At 34.6% G+C, this 11474-nt stretch overlaps 1 non-coding gene across 1 annotated transcript; it reads right to left on the bottom strand.

The window, feature by feature from the left end:
* Positions 1-849: 849 nt before the first annotated feature.
* Positions 850-956, bottom strand: LOC127563541 (U6 spliceosomal RNA). The gene has a single exon (XR_007953996.1). It is a non-coding gene; the product is annotated as a U6 spliceosomal RNA (small nuclear RNA).
* Positions 957-11474: the final 10518 nt, after the last annotated feature.

Genomic DNA, 11474 nt, shown 5'->3' with positions numbered 1-11474 from the left:
GTACTAAGTAGAACTAATTGATACAATGCTTGTGTTCACACCTTTACTCATTGGAGTTCACAGGTTTGTGATATTTCAGGGTTTAGTATGAGATATCCAAATTCACACCTCCCTTGAAGCTCTTAGGGCCAGAGAGCACTCTGGGAAGAAATCCATAATTCCTCTCTCTCGTATCCCACAATTCCTCTCTCTCATATATAAGAAATAGACAGAGGCTCTCGGACAGAATTCAGCTGAATTACACAGGGAGTGGAGCTGAATTTAGATTGAGAGGGGAGTGTCAAGTGAGTTCAGCCAGAAGCCCTCTCTGAGTGAGGAGTTTTACTTCAGAACATTGACTAGAGTCAGAGAGGAGCACTCTGGGAGATTGAGAGCCAGAAGCCCTCTCTCAGAGGCAAGACAGATTCAACTTGGTGCTGGCTCTGGAGGCTGAAGAAAGCAGAGGCAGAAGCAAAGGATAAAGCTGCAAGAGCTCTTAAAACCAAGAAGAGAGAGAGAGAGGCCTCTAAATAAAGCTAATCAGGCTATATTGGAGATTGAGAGCCAGAAGCTCTCTCTCTCTGAGGCAAGAGAGATCCATTCCATTTTCCACTTGACTGACTGAAGGACAAACCTTTGGATTTGGAAACATTCAGAGGGAGCTCTTGAAACCAAGCAGAGAGATAGGTCTCTAAGCTAACCGGGCTATATTGGAGACAATAAAAGATCTGAACTTTTATCACCTGGCTGCATTTGGGGTAATTATTGATCTGAACTGATACTAAGGCTGCCTCCAGAAAACCTCCCCGAGAAACCTGCTCTCTCTCTCCAGAGAGAACCTTTATATTTATTTTATTTTATTTTATTTTATTTTTTATGGAACGCTTCAGGAATTTGCGTGTCATCCTTGCGCAGGGGCCATGCTAATCTTCTCTGTATTGTTCCAATTTTAGTATATGTGCTGCCAAAGCGAGCACCTTTATATTTATTTTAAAGAAGAACAAGAACTCCAACAATCAAGTGCTCTTGTATAGGCCAAGCAAATATAATAAAAACGGCAATACTACATAAATTAATCTACTATTTAGCACTATACTAATCAAATTCTTAAGAAATTATTTAGTAGATGTAGAAAAAATAATAATTCATCTGGAAGAACAAAAGGTCAAAAATTTCAAGGAAATTAATGAAAAAAAATACAAATGAAGGTGTCCTACTTTTACCAGATCTAGAACTATATTATAAAACAGTGGTCATCAAAACCATTTGGTATAGTAATGTAGTATTTGACAACCCCAAAGACCCCAGATTTTGGGATAAGAACTCACTATTTGACAAAAACTGCTGGGAAAATTGGAAATTATTATGGCAGAAACTAGGCATTGACCAACACCTAATACAGTATTCCAAGATGAGGTGGAAATGGGTTCATGATCTAGACATAAAGAGTGATATTATAAACAAATTAGAAGAATATAGGATAATGTACTTCTCATTTTATTTTTGGAGATCATTATTAATCACAAAATAGATAATTTTGATTATATGAAGTTAAAAAAGGTTTTGTACAAACAAAACTGTTTCAGATAAGAGTAGAAGGGAAGGAATAAACTGGGAAACATTTTTATATTCAAAGGTTCTAATAAAGGCCTTGTTTCTAAAATATATAGTGAATAGACTCAAATTTATAAGAATTCAAGCAATTCTCTAATTGATGAATGGTCAAAGTATATAGGCAATTTTCAGACGAAGAAATTGAAACCATTTCCAGTCATATGAAAAGGTGCTCTAAATCAATATTGATCAGAGAAATGCAAATTAAAACAACTCTGAGATACCACCACACACTTCTCAGATTGGCTAAGATGACAGGAAAAGATAATGATAGACTATTTTGGAGAGCAATTTGGAACTATGCTCACAAAGTTAATCAAACTGTTCATCTCCTTTGATCCAGTAGTGTTTCTACTGGCCTTGTATTCCAAAGAGATCTTAAAGGAGGGAAAGGGACCCACATGTGCAAAAATGTTTGTGGCAGCCTTCTTAGTAGTGGCAAGCAACTGGAAACTGAATGGCTGCCCATCAGTTGGAGAATGGAATATTACTCTTCTGCAAGAAATGACCAGCAAGATAATTTCAGAGAGGCTTGGAGAGACTTACATGAACTGATGCTGAGTGAAGTGAGCAGAACCAGAACATCTTTGTACATACTAACAACAGGATTGTATGATGATCAATCTGATAGATGTAGATTTCTTCAGCAGTGAGATAATTCGGACTGGTTCCAATGGTCTTGTGTTGGGGAGAGCTATCTACACCGAGGAAGAGGACTGTGGGATCTGGGTGTGGTTCACAATATAGCATTTTAACTTTTTGTTGTTGTTTGCTTACATTTTGTTTTCTTTCTCATTTTTTTGTTAGATTTGATTTTTCTTATGCAGCAAGATAATTGTATAAATATGTATGCAACACATTGGATTTTATATATATATATATATATATGTTCCTACTATTTTTAGGGAAGGGGGAAGAAGTTGGAGCACGGAGTTTTGCAGGGGTCAGTGTCAAAGAATTGTCCATGCAATAGGTTTTGAAAAGTAGAGAGATTTAATAAAAAATGAAACTTTTTTTTTCCTTTTTTGCTTTTTTATATTTATTCTTGGGTTCTGTATTTTAAGATCAAATTTTATGTTCACTTCTGTCATCAACAATAAATGAAATTCACCTATTTCATTGAATGTCAACCTTTTTTCCCTGAAAGTTAATGCTTTTTTCTTGCTGGATATTTAATTATTGGCTGTAGTCCAAGCTTTGGAATATTCTATTCCAGCCTCTTCAATCATTGAATTCTTTCAATGGCTATTTTACCCTCTGGTTCTAGAAAATTAGGACAGGTTTCCTTGATGATTTCTTTAAAAATGCTGTCCAGTCTCTCTCTTTTTTTTTTCCATTGTGGCTTTCAGGTAGTCCAATAATTCTTAGTTTGCATCACCGGGATCTATTTTCCAGGTTAGTTATTTTTTCCAGTGAAGTATTTTACATTTTCTTCTATTTTCCCATTTCTTTTGCTTTTATATCAATGTTTTTTGAATTTCCTTGAGTCTTTCACTTGCTTTTTTAATTCTAAATTTTAGTGAGTGATTTTTTTTTCAATTAGTTTTATATCTTTTTTGCATTTGGCTAAGTGAACTTTTAAAGGAGTTGTTTTGTTCATTGGATTTTTTTTCTGTTTCATAAATTCTGTTTTTCAAAGAGTTGTCTTATTTTTTCCATTTCATCAAATCTATAGTTAAGGTATTTTATTCAGATAATTTCTGTTTTCTTTTCTAAACTCTCTTGCAAAGTTCTCATTTCCTTTTTCCATTTTTCTTCTAACTTTCTTTTAAGATCTTTTTGAATTTTACCAAGAGAGCTGTGTGAGACAGAAACCAGTTTACATCACCCACTGAGACTCCATCTGGAGACTTTTTGCCTTTAGCATCTTCAGGGTTTGAGGTATGTTCTTTCCTGTCTCCATAAATGCTATCCATGGTCAAAGCTCTTTTTGCCTTTTTTCACATTTTTAAGAGTTGAAGTCTTTTTTTAGGCCAAAGGAAAGACTGTCCCAATCTTCCTCTACAGGCAACAATGTCTTCTGCTGCTCTGGGGCCAGTGCTGCTGATGCTTTTCCTATGCTGGGTGGGTGTGGCCAAGTCCACCATTATTTTGAGATTCAAGGGCTCACTATTTGCCATCAATAGTTGTGTTAGAGGTCTCAAAGTTAGTCTGCCGATCCACTGGCTTCTGAACCAGGACAGAGTAGTCATTATTGTTCTATTTTGTCTAACAATCTCCTAGGAGATTCCCTGAATGCCCTTCTCCACTGCCCTTGCTGTTCTGGGTCTCTTTCCTATGCATGTACTAAGCCACCTCCTCTACTTTCTCTCCCCTCCCCACCAAATTTAAACAGAGCTTTCCTGAATCCTTCCCAAATATGTTCTGCTGGAAACTTGTTTTACTTCAAATATTTGTGGATTCTCTTACTCCAAAACTAGTTCAGAGGCTGTACTTAGTGATGATCTGAGGGAATCCAGGAAGAGCTCAAAGACGTATCTACTCTCTGCCATCTTGGCTTTGCTCTGCCTAATTCCTGCTTGAGGAATGAGTCTACATTCTAATCAAAGAGAAAAATATGTTTATTTAAATATAACCTACAACATGACAAAAATAAATAGTAAATGGAATATGAATGATGTAGAGAAAAGATAATAAAACAAAAGATTATATAATCAAGACAGGGATAACTTTCAAGACAGAGATAACTTCTGGAGAGTCTATGTGTTCCATTAATCCACATACAATATCAGGAGATTTAGAAGGTCTCTAACAACTTGGATGAATTCTTCTGTGAGAGTATTTTTAAAAGTCACTCTGAATTAGAAGGCATAAATGTATGGATTGTTATTTACATAATTAACCTGAGTATCTACCATGATTAGATCACAGGTGCATTAAAGTAACTAAGTGTTCTTAAAAAATAATATGTGAATTCAGCTATGCACAATTAAAAATTCCTTAAACCCTTTTGGGGAAATTGAAATAAAATCCCATAATATTTAATCATCCAAAGAGATCTAGATTCCTTGCCAATATTTCTAACATTGCCTTCTAATTATTCTCTAAACCACTCATTTAAAGCAATATCCTGGATAGCAGAAAGAGTCTATGTCTTTGTGACCCAAGTATTTAAAACGATCTTTGGCATAGTATAAATGCATATTGAACAAATAAAAGATTTTTTAGGATAGGAAAGTAAATTCATTCTCCTAAATTATATTACAACCCTTCTATGGATACCATAGATATCCATATCTTTGGATAGCCTTCTATGGCTTTTAGGTGAGCCAGGGAATTGAGGAGAAATCAATGCTAAATTACTTGTTGAGTGCTAATTGGTGCTTGTTAGAAGCAAAACTTAGTATTAAATCTTCCTGATTCTAGTCCCAGAATTATATCCACTAAATTATATTTGAATCTTTATTCTGTTGCCTGTGTGGCCTTTAACGGATCTCAATAGTCTTAGTTTCTCCATCTATAAAGTGAAAGAATTGAGTACATAATGAAGCAGGTCATTTACTGCTTCAAATCTTTAATATTTCAGTGTTCTATTTTTATGAAGCCAATTTCAGGCATTGAAAGACTGAACAGGATTTTCTGACTATTCCAAACATTTAGCAGCTAATACTCTTTAAATCAATAATTACTTCTATATTGTGAATGTTTTTGCTTCATCACTGAAAGATAAAAGCAAAACCTAATAAATTACTAGCATGTTTTTCAATAGAATTTATAGAAGGAAATTTTATGGCCAAGAGAGGTCTATTGTTCTCGAAGTAGAAGCTATTGCAGGAATCAGTTTGTACAACTGGACTTCAGCTGAAGCGAATGTAGGTAGTGTGAAAGTTGCCAACAATCACCTCAATTACTTCCAGGTTAAAGGCACAACAATACTCTTGGTCTATAAAGTTTCTTCTGATTTTGTGCCTGACTTCTTCATGCCATCACATATACTATTGATTTCCAGTGTTGAATTCTGAGAAATAATGTGATTTGAGACTGATTTCTTTCTATTTAAATGAAAAGGCTCTACTTTTCACATCAGTCCCTATAAATAAGCTAGTGCCTCCCAAGTGTGTTTGAAGCTATAAGGGTACTAATTGGCCATGTGGCATTTGAATATTAATTGACTAGCTCATGGACTTTTATATATTTCTGATTTGTTTTTGACCTTTAGATAATTCAAATAAAGTAACTTGTCATCTGGTAAGTGAAATTATAATGGAACAATTTCCATAGTTAACCAAAGGATGCAATATGGTCAGTAACATTGGAAATTCCTGGTTTTCTAAGGAAGAGTAGGCTGTTCACCTTGGAAATTAATAAATTTTCAAACGTGACAAAAGCTACTTTTATCTAAAAGAGTTGTAAAAGTTAAAAAACAAAACTTGCATAATTTTGAAAAGCAAAATTAAGAGATTATAATGTGCCATAATGTACACAAAAAAGAAGAAGAAAGAAGGAAGAAGAAAAAGAAGAAGAAAGAAGTTTAAGTGAGATTCAAAACTTCTCATGTCAAATACTACCAGAAGAAAATTATATAGAAGGTTTGCCACTGATATTGAGTCATAAATAATTAATGAATAAATGTTAAATCTTCATTTAGTTGTTAACAGGTAGGATCAAGTTACCAGCATTATCCTTCCTTTCATTTTTAGTAGCATCTTTAAATTAGAGTTTAGGAAAATAATTCATTAATCTAATCCTTTAAATGCCTATGATATTCTAAAAACTGTGCTAAATTCTGAGGATTAATTAGATTAACAATTAATTAATAAAACCAATAAATGAAAAGATAGTTTATGTCTTCAATGTGCTTGCAATCTAAAGGGAGAGACAATACACAAAAAGAGGCTGGAAAGTTTGGGTGGAACACCAGAGACATCCTGTTGTGTGGAGATGAAATCAGGCAGGGAAGCAGATACAAAGTATAAATAGATATGGTATTATTTAATCTTTGTGGACTACTTGAATCAGTATCTTAAGAAGCATGAATAGCAAAATTGGATTGATAGAATAAGCCTACTAATTCTGAAGAAATTTGAGGTTGGATTTATGTATGTTTTCCCATAATCCATTTATAGGAGAGAGCTACTCATTGTACTAAAATTTCTAATTCAAGTTCTCTGAGTGTAACAAATGTAATAACATAGACCAATTTAGCTTCCATCTCTGAGATTAATTTGACTTTTATGGGATATGTTAGCCTCAGGGGGATTCTACGTGCCTTAAATTTATCAGTTATCATTCTTCTCTTAAAATGCTCTCCCTGTCTCTGTCTGTCTCTTTCCCTCTCTCTCTCCCCTTCTGTCTCTTTGTCTCTTTCTCTCTGTGTCTCTCTGTTTCTATCTCTGAATGTATCTCTCCCTGTCTTTGTCTCCCTCTTTCTCTATCTCTTTCCTTCTCTCTATCTGTCTCTCTGTTTCTTTGTCTGTCTTTCTTTGTCTCTATCTCTGTTTTCATCTCTGTATCTTTCTCTCTGTCACACACACACATACACACACACACACACTCACACACACACACACACACACACAGAGAGAGAGAGAGAGAGAGAGAGAGAGAGAGAGAGGAATGGCTATTATTGACCATTATAAGTTAAGCCTAGGTCTTGGTAGCTAGTGTACAAAGTTTACTTGAAGTCAGATAAAATCTGAGTTCAAATCTTGTCTCAAAAATGTATAAGCTTTGTGAGCCTAAATCACTTAATCTTTCTCAGCCTCAGTTGCTTCATTCCTAAAATGGTGATAATAATAACATCTCCCTCTAACAGTTGCAATGAGGAACAAATGGGAGTTTATTCTAAAATTTAAAGAGCTACATATCAATGCCAGTTGCTAATATTATTATTTAACTTGGCTGTTCAAGTTAGGATATCCATGAAGCTCTCACTTTTTATCCCAGGAAATGTGCTGATTCTCCTTCTTTTCCTGAATTTTGTTTTATCCATAATTAGTGGTTTGTTAAAGATAGTTGATAAGGTGAAGATACCACCTGCAAAGAGTGGTCTATTCAGACTCATTTAGTTCCAACTGATTCATCTTACTATTTCCTTAAATGCATCACTTCTACACAGTCATTTGTGAAGCCATAGAGATAATGCCTCTTATCACTGCAGGCTTTTTCATTCGTACTAGGTGACTGATGCATTTCCAGGAATGGTTACTTTTATCTTTTCCAATATTTCAGATAGTTTAAGACAGAAAAGCTCCAAAACATACTTTTATGTTCAATGACTTAAGATGCTTGACTGCTATGGAAAAATAATATGCAATTTATAAAGCAGTTCTGGGTTATTTTGTGAATACTCTTCATTTTCTTCAAACTAGGAGATAACATCACTGGTATATCTCACTACTGTCTGCAGTTTTCTATGAAAATCCCTTTCTTGACTCAAATTATTATAGTTGAGTATCTTAAAGGAACAAAATCAATTCTACTCAAGGACTTTCATAACCCAATGCTTTAAAAAAAACAAAACAAACACACATATTAGGCAGTCCTTGACTAAACTTTGAAAATACTTCACTTATAACCAAGCAATGCTTATTTTCATTACTTGAGAGTTTGAAAGCAATCATTTTAATAATTCCAAAATAAATATATTTTTTATAAGTATCTTTATTTTTTATCTGCACTGTTTTGGCGATTTAAATATCATCATCATTAATATTTTTTTCCTGTTCTAATCCTCGAAACTGGAAATCAAAATCATACAGAGGATAGTTAGACGGCATGGATAAGGTGTAACATCACCAAAAGAGGAATTATAAGTAGAGTAAAAGGTGACATCAAATAAAATGAACTGATTATGTATCAAGAGTGGGTGATAGTCAATGAGCAATCAGTTTGCTCTACTTATATCTTTGTAATATCAAGAGAAATTTAATATATGAACAGGAAGATATGGATAAGGATTGAAGGAGATATAGATAAGGTATAAAATGGCATAAAATCTGCATCTCATTAGAGGAACTATACACATTGAGGAGATCACAGATCCATATAATTATTTGAATATTTAGAATAATGAACCTATTACCCTAATAGTATCATAGAAGAGTATTGTAGATAAAATTATTTCTTTTGAATTTTTATTGCATTTTTATATTATTTCTAAATAATTTCTGTGGAATCAAATTTAAATTCACTGGCATTCAACAAATATTTATTAAATGTCTACTTTTTGCAAAGTATTGTATTAAGTACTATGTACAATACAAAGTTTAGATGAAAACATAGATCCTGCCATTACAGTCTAGTGCTGGTTGTGGGAGGTTAAAAACATATACAAAAGACTATACTAAAAAATATCTCATGTTTGTGATAACTTACCTTTATGTTATGTTTTATTTCATATTATACATTCCTCATAATGAACCCTATTAGGTGTGTTGCATAAGTAGCATCATGATGGGAGAAGTGGGCATTCCAATAAAGAGTTCTACAGAAACTGAGTTTGCAGAGGATAAAATTTAGAGACATTGAAACATAAATGGGAAGCCTCAATTGGAAAATAAACATTCCCATACTAGAAAAAATTGGAAGCACAGATACCTTAATTACTTAGGAACAAGAAAAAGAATGTGACTATATCTCTGTGTGTGGGAGACTTACATTAGCACTTTGTTTCTAGTCACTCATTTAGATAAGATTCCCAAAGTTGAGTGGGAGGTCAAAATAACTAATTTCCCAAAGGCTACATGCAGTGGTTTATGGAAGGAAAGAACTTAAGAGCAAGGGAAAAATGTTTAAAAGCTGAAGGTCATTGCCCTAGCTGAAGAAGGCATCCGTGCCCTTTTCCTTTCCTTCTAGTCAAACAGTGGCTGAGAGTAGAAGAAAGATCAGAGTTGACTATCAAAGTGCTCTGAAGAGAGCAGTATGATGAAGCAAAGTCCTTAGGCAGTTCTGCATTATCAGAACAAGGCTTCTAGATCCTATATTTCAATAGGGAATTGCCTTCATCAAAGTGTCTCTACACTACAGTGTATCACTACACTGTATCACTACAATTATATTTTAATTCCATATCTTTTCTTCTCTACAAAACTCTGGGTGCATTTTAAGAGACTGTACCTTTGATGGAGGAAATGTTTTGTTTTGTTACTACTTTTGTACTACTTTGTTACTACTGTCCTTGCTGTGTCATTTAAGTAAATGCCTTTACTATAGAACTGAGTCTATTGGATACTAAAGGGGAAGAGTACCAATAAAGTTTTCTGACCTAGAAAACAGGAGGACTGGATATCCCTAGAGTGCTGAGAATAAGGTTCCTGCAGATTAACCATCCTTCTGGAGACCCAATTTGCCAGTGATAGTATGATCTGGACAGTGAGTTCAATGGAACTGCATAGCCAGAACTAGTGATAGAATGTCTATATGCACAGTTTTGTCTCCCCTAGACACTTCCATTCCTTGCCATCCCAGTTCTCACAGAAATGGGAACCTTAGCTTCTCTATGTGGAGATACCCTGTCCTTGACACTCTGAACAGTCTCCAGACCTCTGTTATAGCATTACCGTTGTTCATCCTTTGTTCTATATTCTCAAAGAGGAAGTGACATTGGAAGAGGGAGAGAGATCCCATGATATGCAGGGATTTAATTTAAATGAGGGCAGGTGCAAAGTCATCACCAGTGTGGAGCTATCTGAGTCCTGTGGCATGATATGGTTCAAGACAACTTGGGATAGCCCAGGAGCGCAAGAGCTTTTAGAGCCTTTAATTAGTATTGATCTTAATGATTCTTCAGAGTTGTTCAGACAGAACAGAACTGAGATTAAAATGATTACTAAATACTATTCCTGTGGCTACTTTAAGTATTTACCATGCCTATAATTTGAGTCTATGATAAGGTACACATACATTTTCTATGTTAAATTATTTCTTTTGTAGTGGAAAAATTAGTAGTTGGTCTATGCTGGATTTATTTTTTAATATTAAACATCTTTCTATTGGAAGGAAGGCAATCATTTATGTGGTACCTACTTTTTTCAGACATTAAGCTAAACACTTTATACCTATTTTCTTATTTGAATCTCATAACTACACTGTAAGGTAGATACTGTTATTGTCAGTATTTTATAGTTAAGGAAATCCAAGGCAAACAGGAGTTAAGTGATGTGTCACAGTTAGTAACTGTGTAAGATTGGATTTGAACTCAGGTCTTCCTGACTTTAGACATACACTGTGTTTTTTGAATTATCTAATCACCATTCTTAGAGAAGATCTTGTTGATCTCTTGTGGAGGAGTTCCAGATACAAAACATTCCTAAAATTTGTTTAAGAAATCTGCCTCACAACTCTTTTCTGAGGGATCATAAGGCAGAAACAATGAAAAGAACTGTAATCATTTCAAAGACCACTCCCCTCAGGGCCATCAGCACCAGCTAAGAAACCCAAGAATGCCTGAATTTCTGAATTCAGACTCCAAAAAGCATCTCAAGAGAAAATCTCTTGTTTTATCCCCATTTGTCTCAGAGGGAAAAGAAAGAGAAAATAGCAGAGTAACTAGGATGTTAACTTATAGTCCCAGGCTCATTGCAAGCTAAAAACAATTATAAGTACTATGTCAATTGAGGGGTAAAAGAAATCCTTCCATGGAAAATACAAAGAAGAGTTGTGAGAATCCCAAAGTAAACTTCAGAAAACTGGAAAATGAGAAAGAGACCAGGATCTATTTCTTCCTTTAAAGTTCTTACTGCTTAGTGGACCACCCTTTTTGATCCAACTTCCCATCTTGTGGTGAGAGAGGGAACACATGGGGGTCAAAGAGGAGTCTCACCAGAAGAGATCAGGATACAGGTTTAGCATCAATCATGATATGCAGAATAACTTCTGAAGATTCAACCCCAACCAGGCTCAATAGAGGACACTTTGATCTACCAGTTGTCCTCCTTTAC

Source organism: Antechinus flavipes, chromosome 4, assembly GCF_016432865.1.
Source record: "Antechinus flavipes isolate AdamAnt ecotype Samford, QLD, Australia chromosome 4, AdamAnt_v2, whole genome shotgun sequence".
Lineage (NCBI taxonomy): Eukaryota > Metazoa > Chordata > Mammalia > Dasyuromorphia > Dasyuridae > Antechinus > Antechinus flavipes.
Note: the sequence above shows the minus strand (reverse complement) of the source record. Positions and strands in the feature narration are given on the sequence as shown.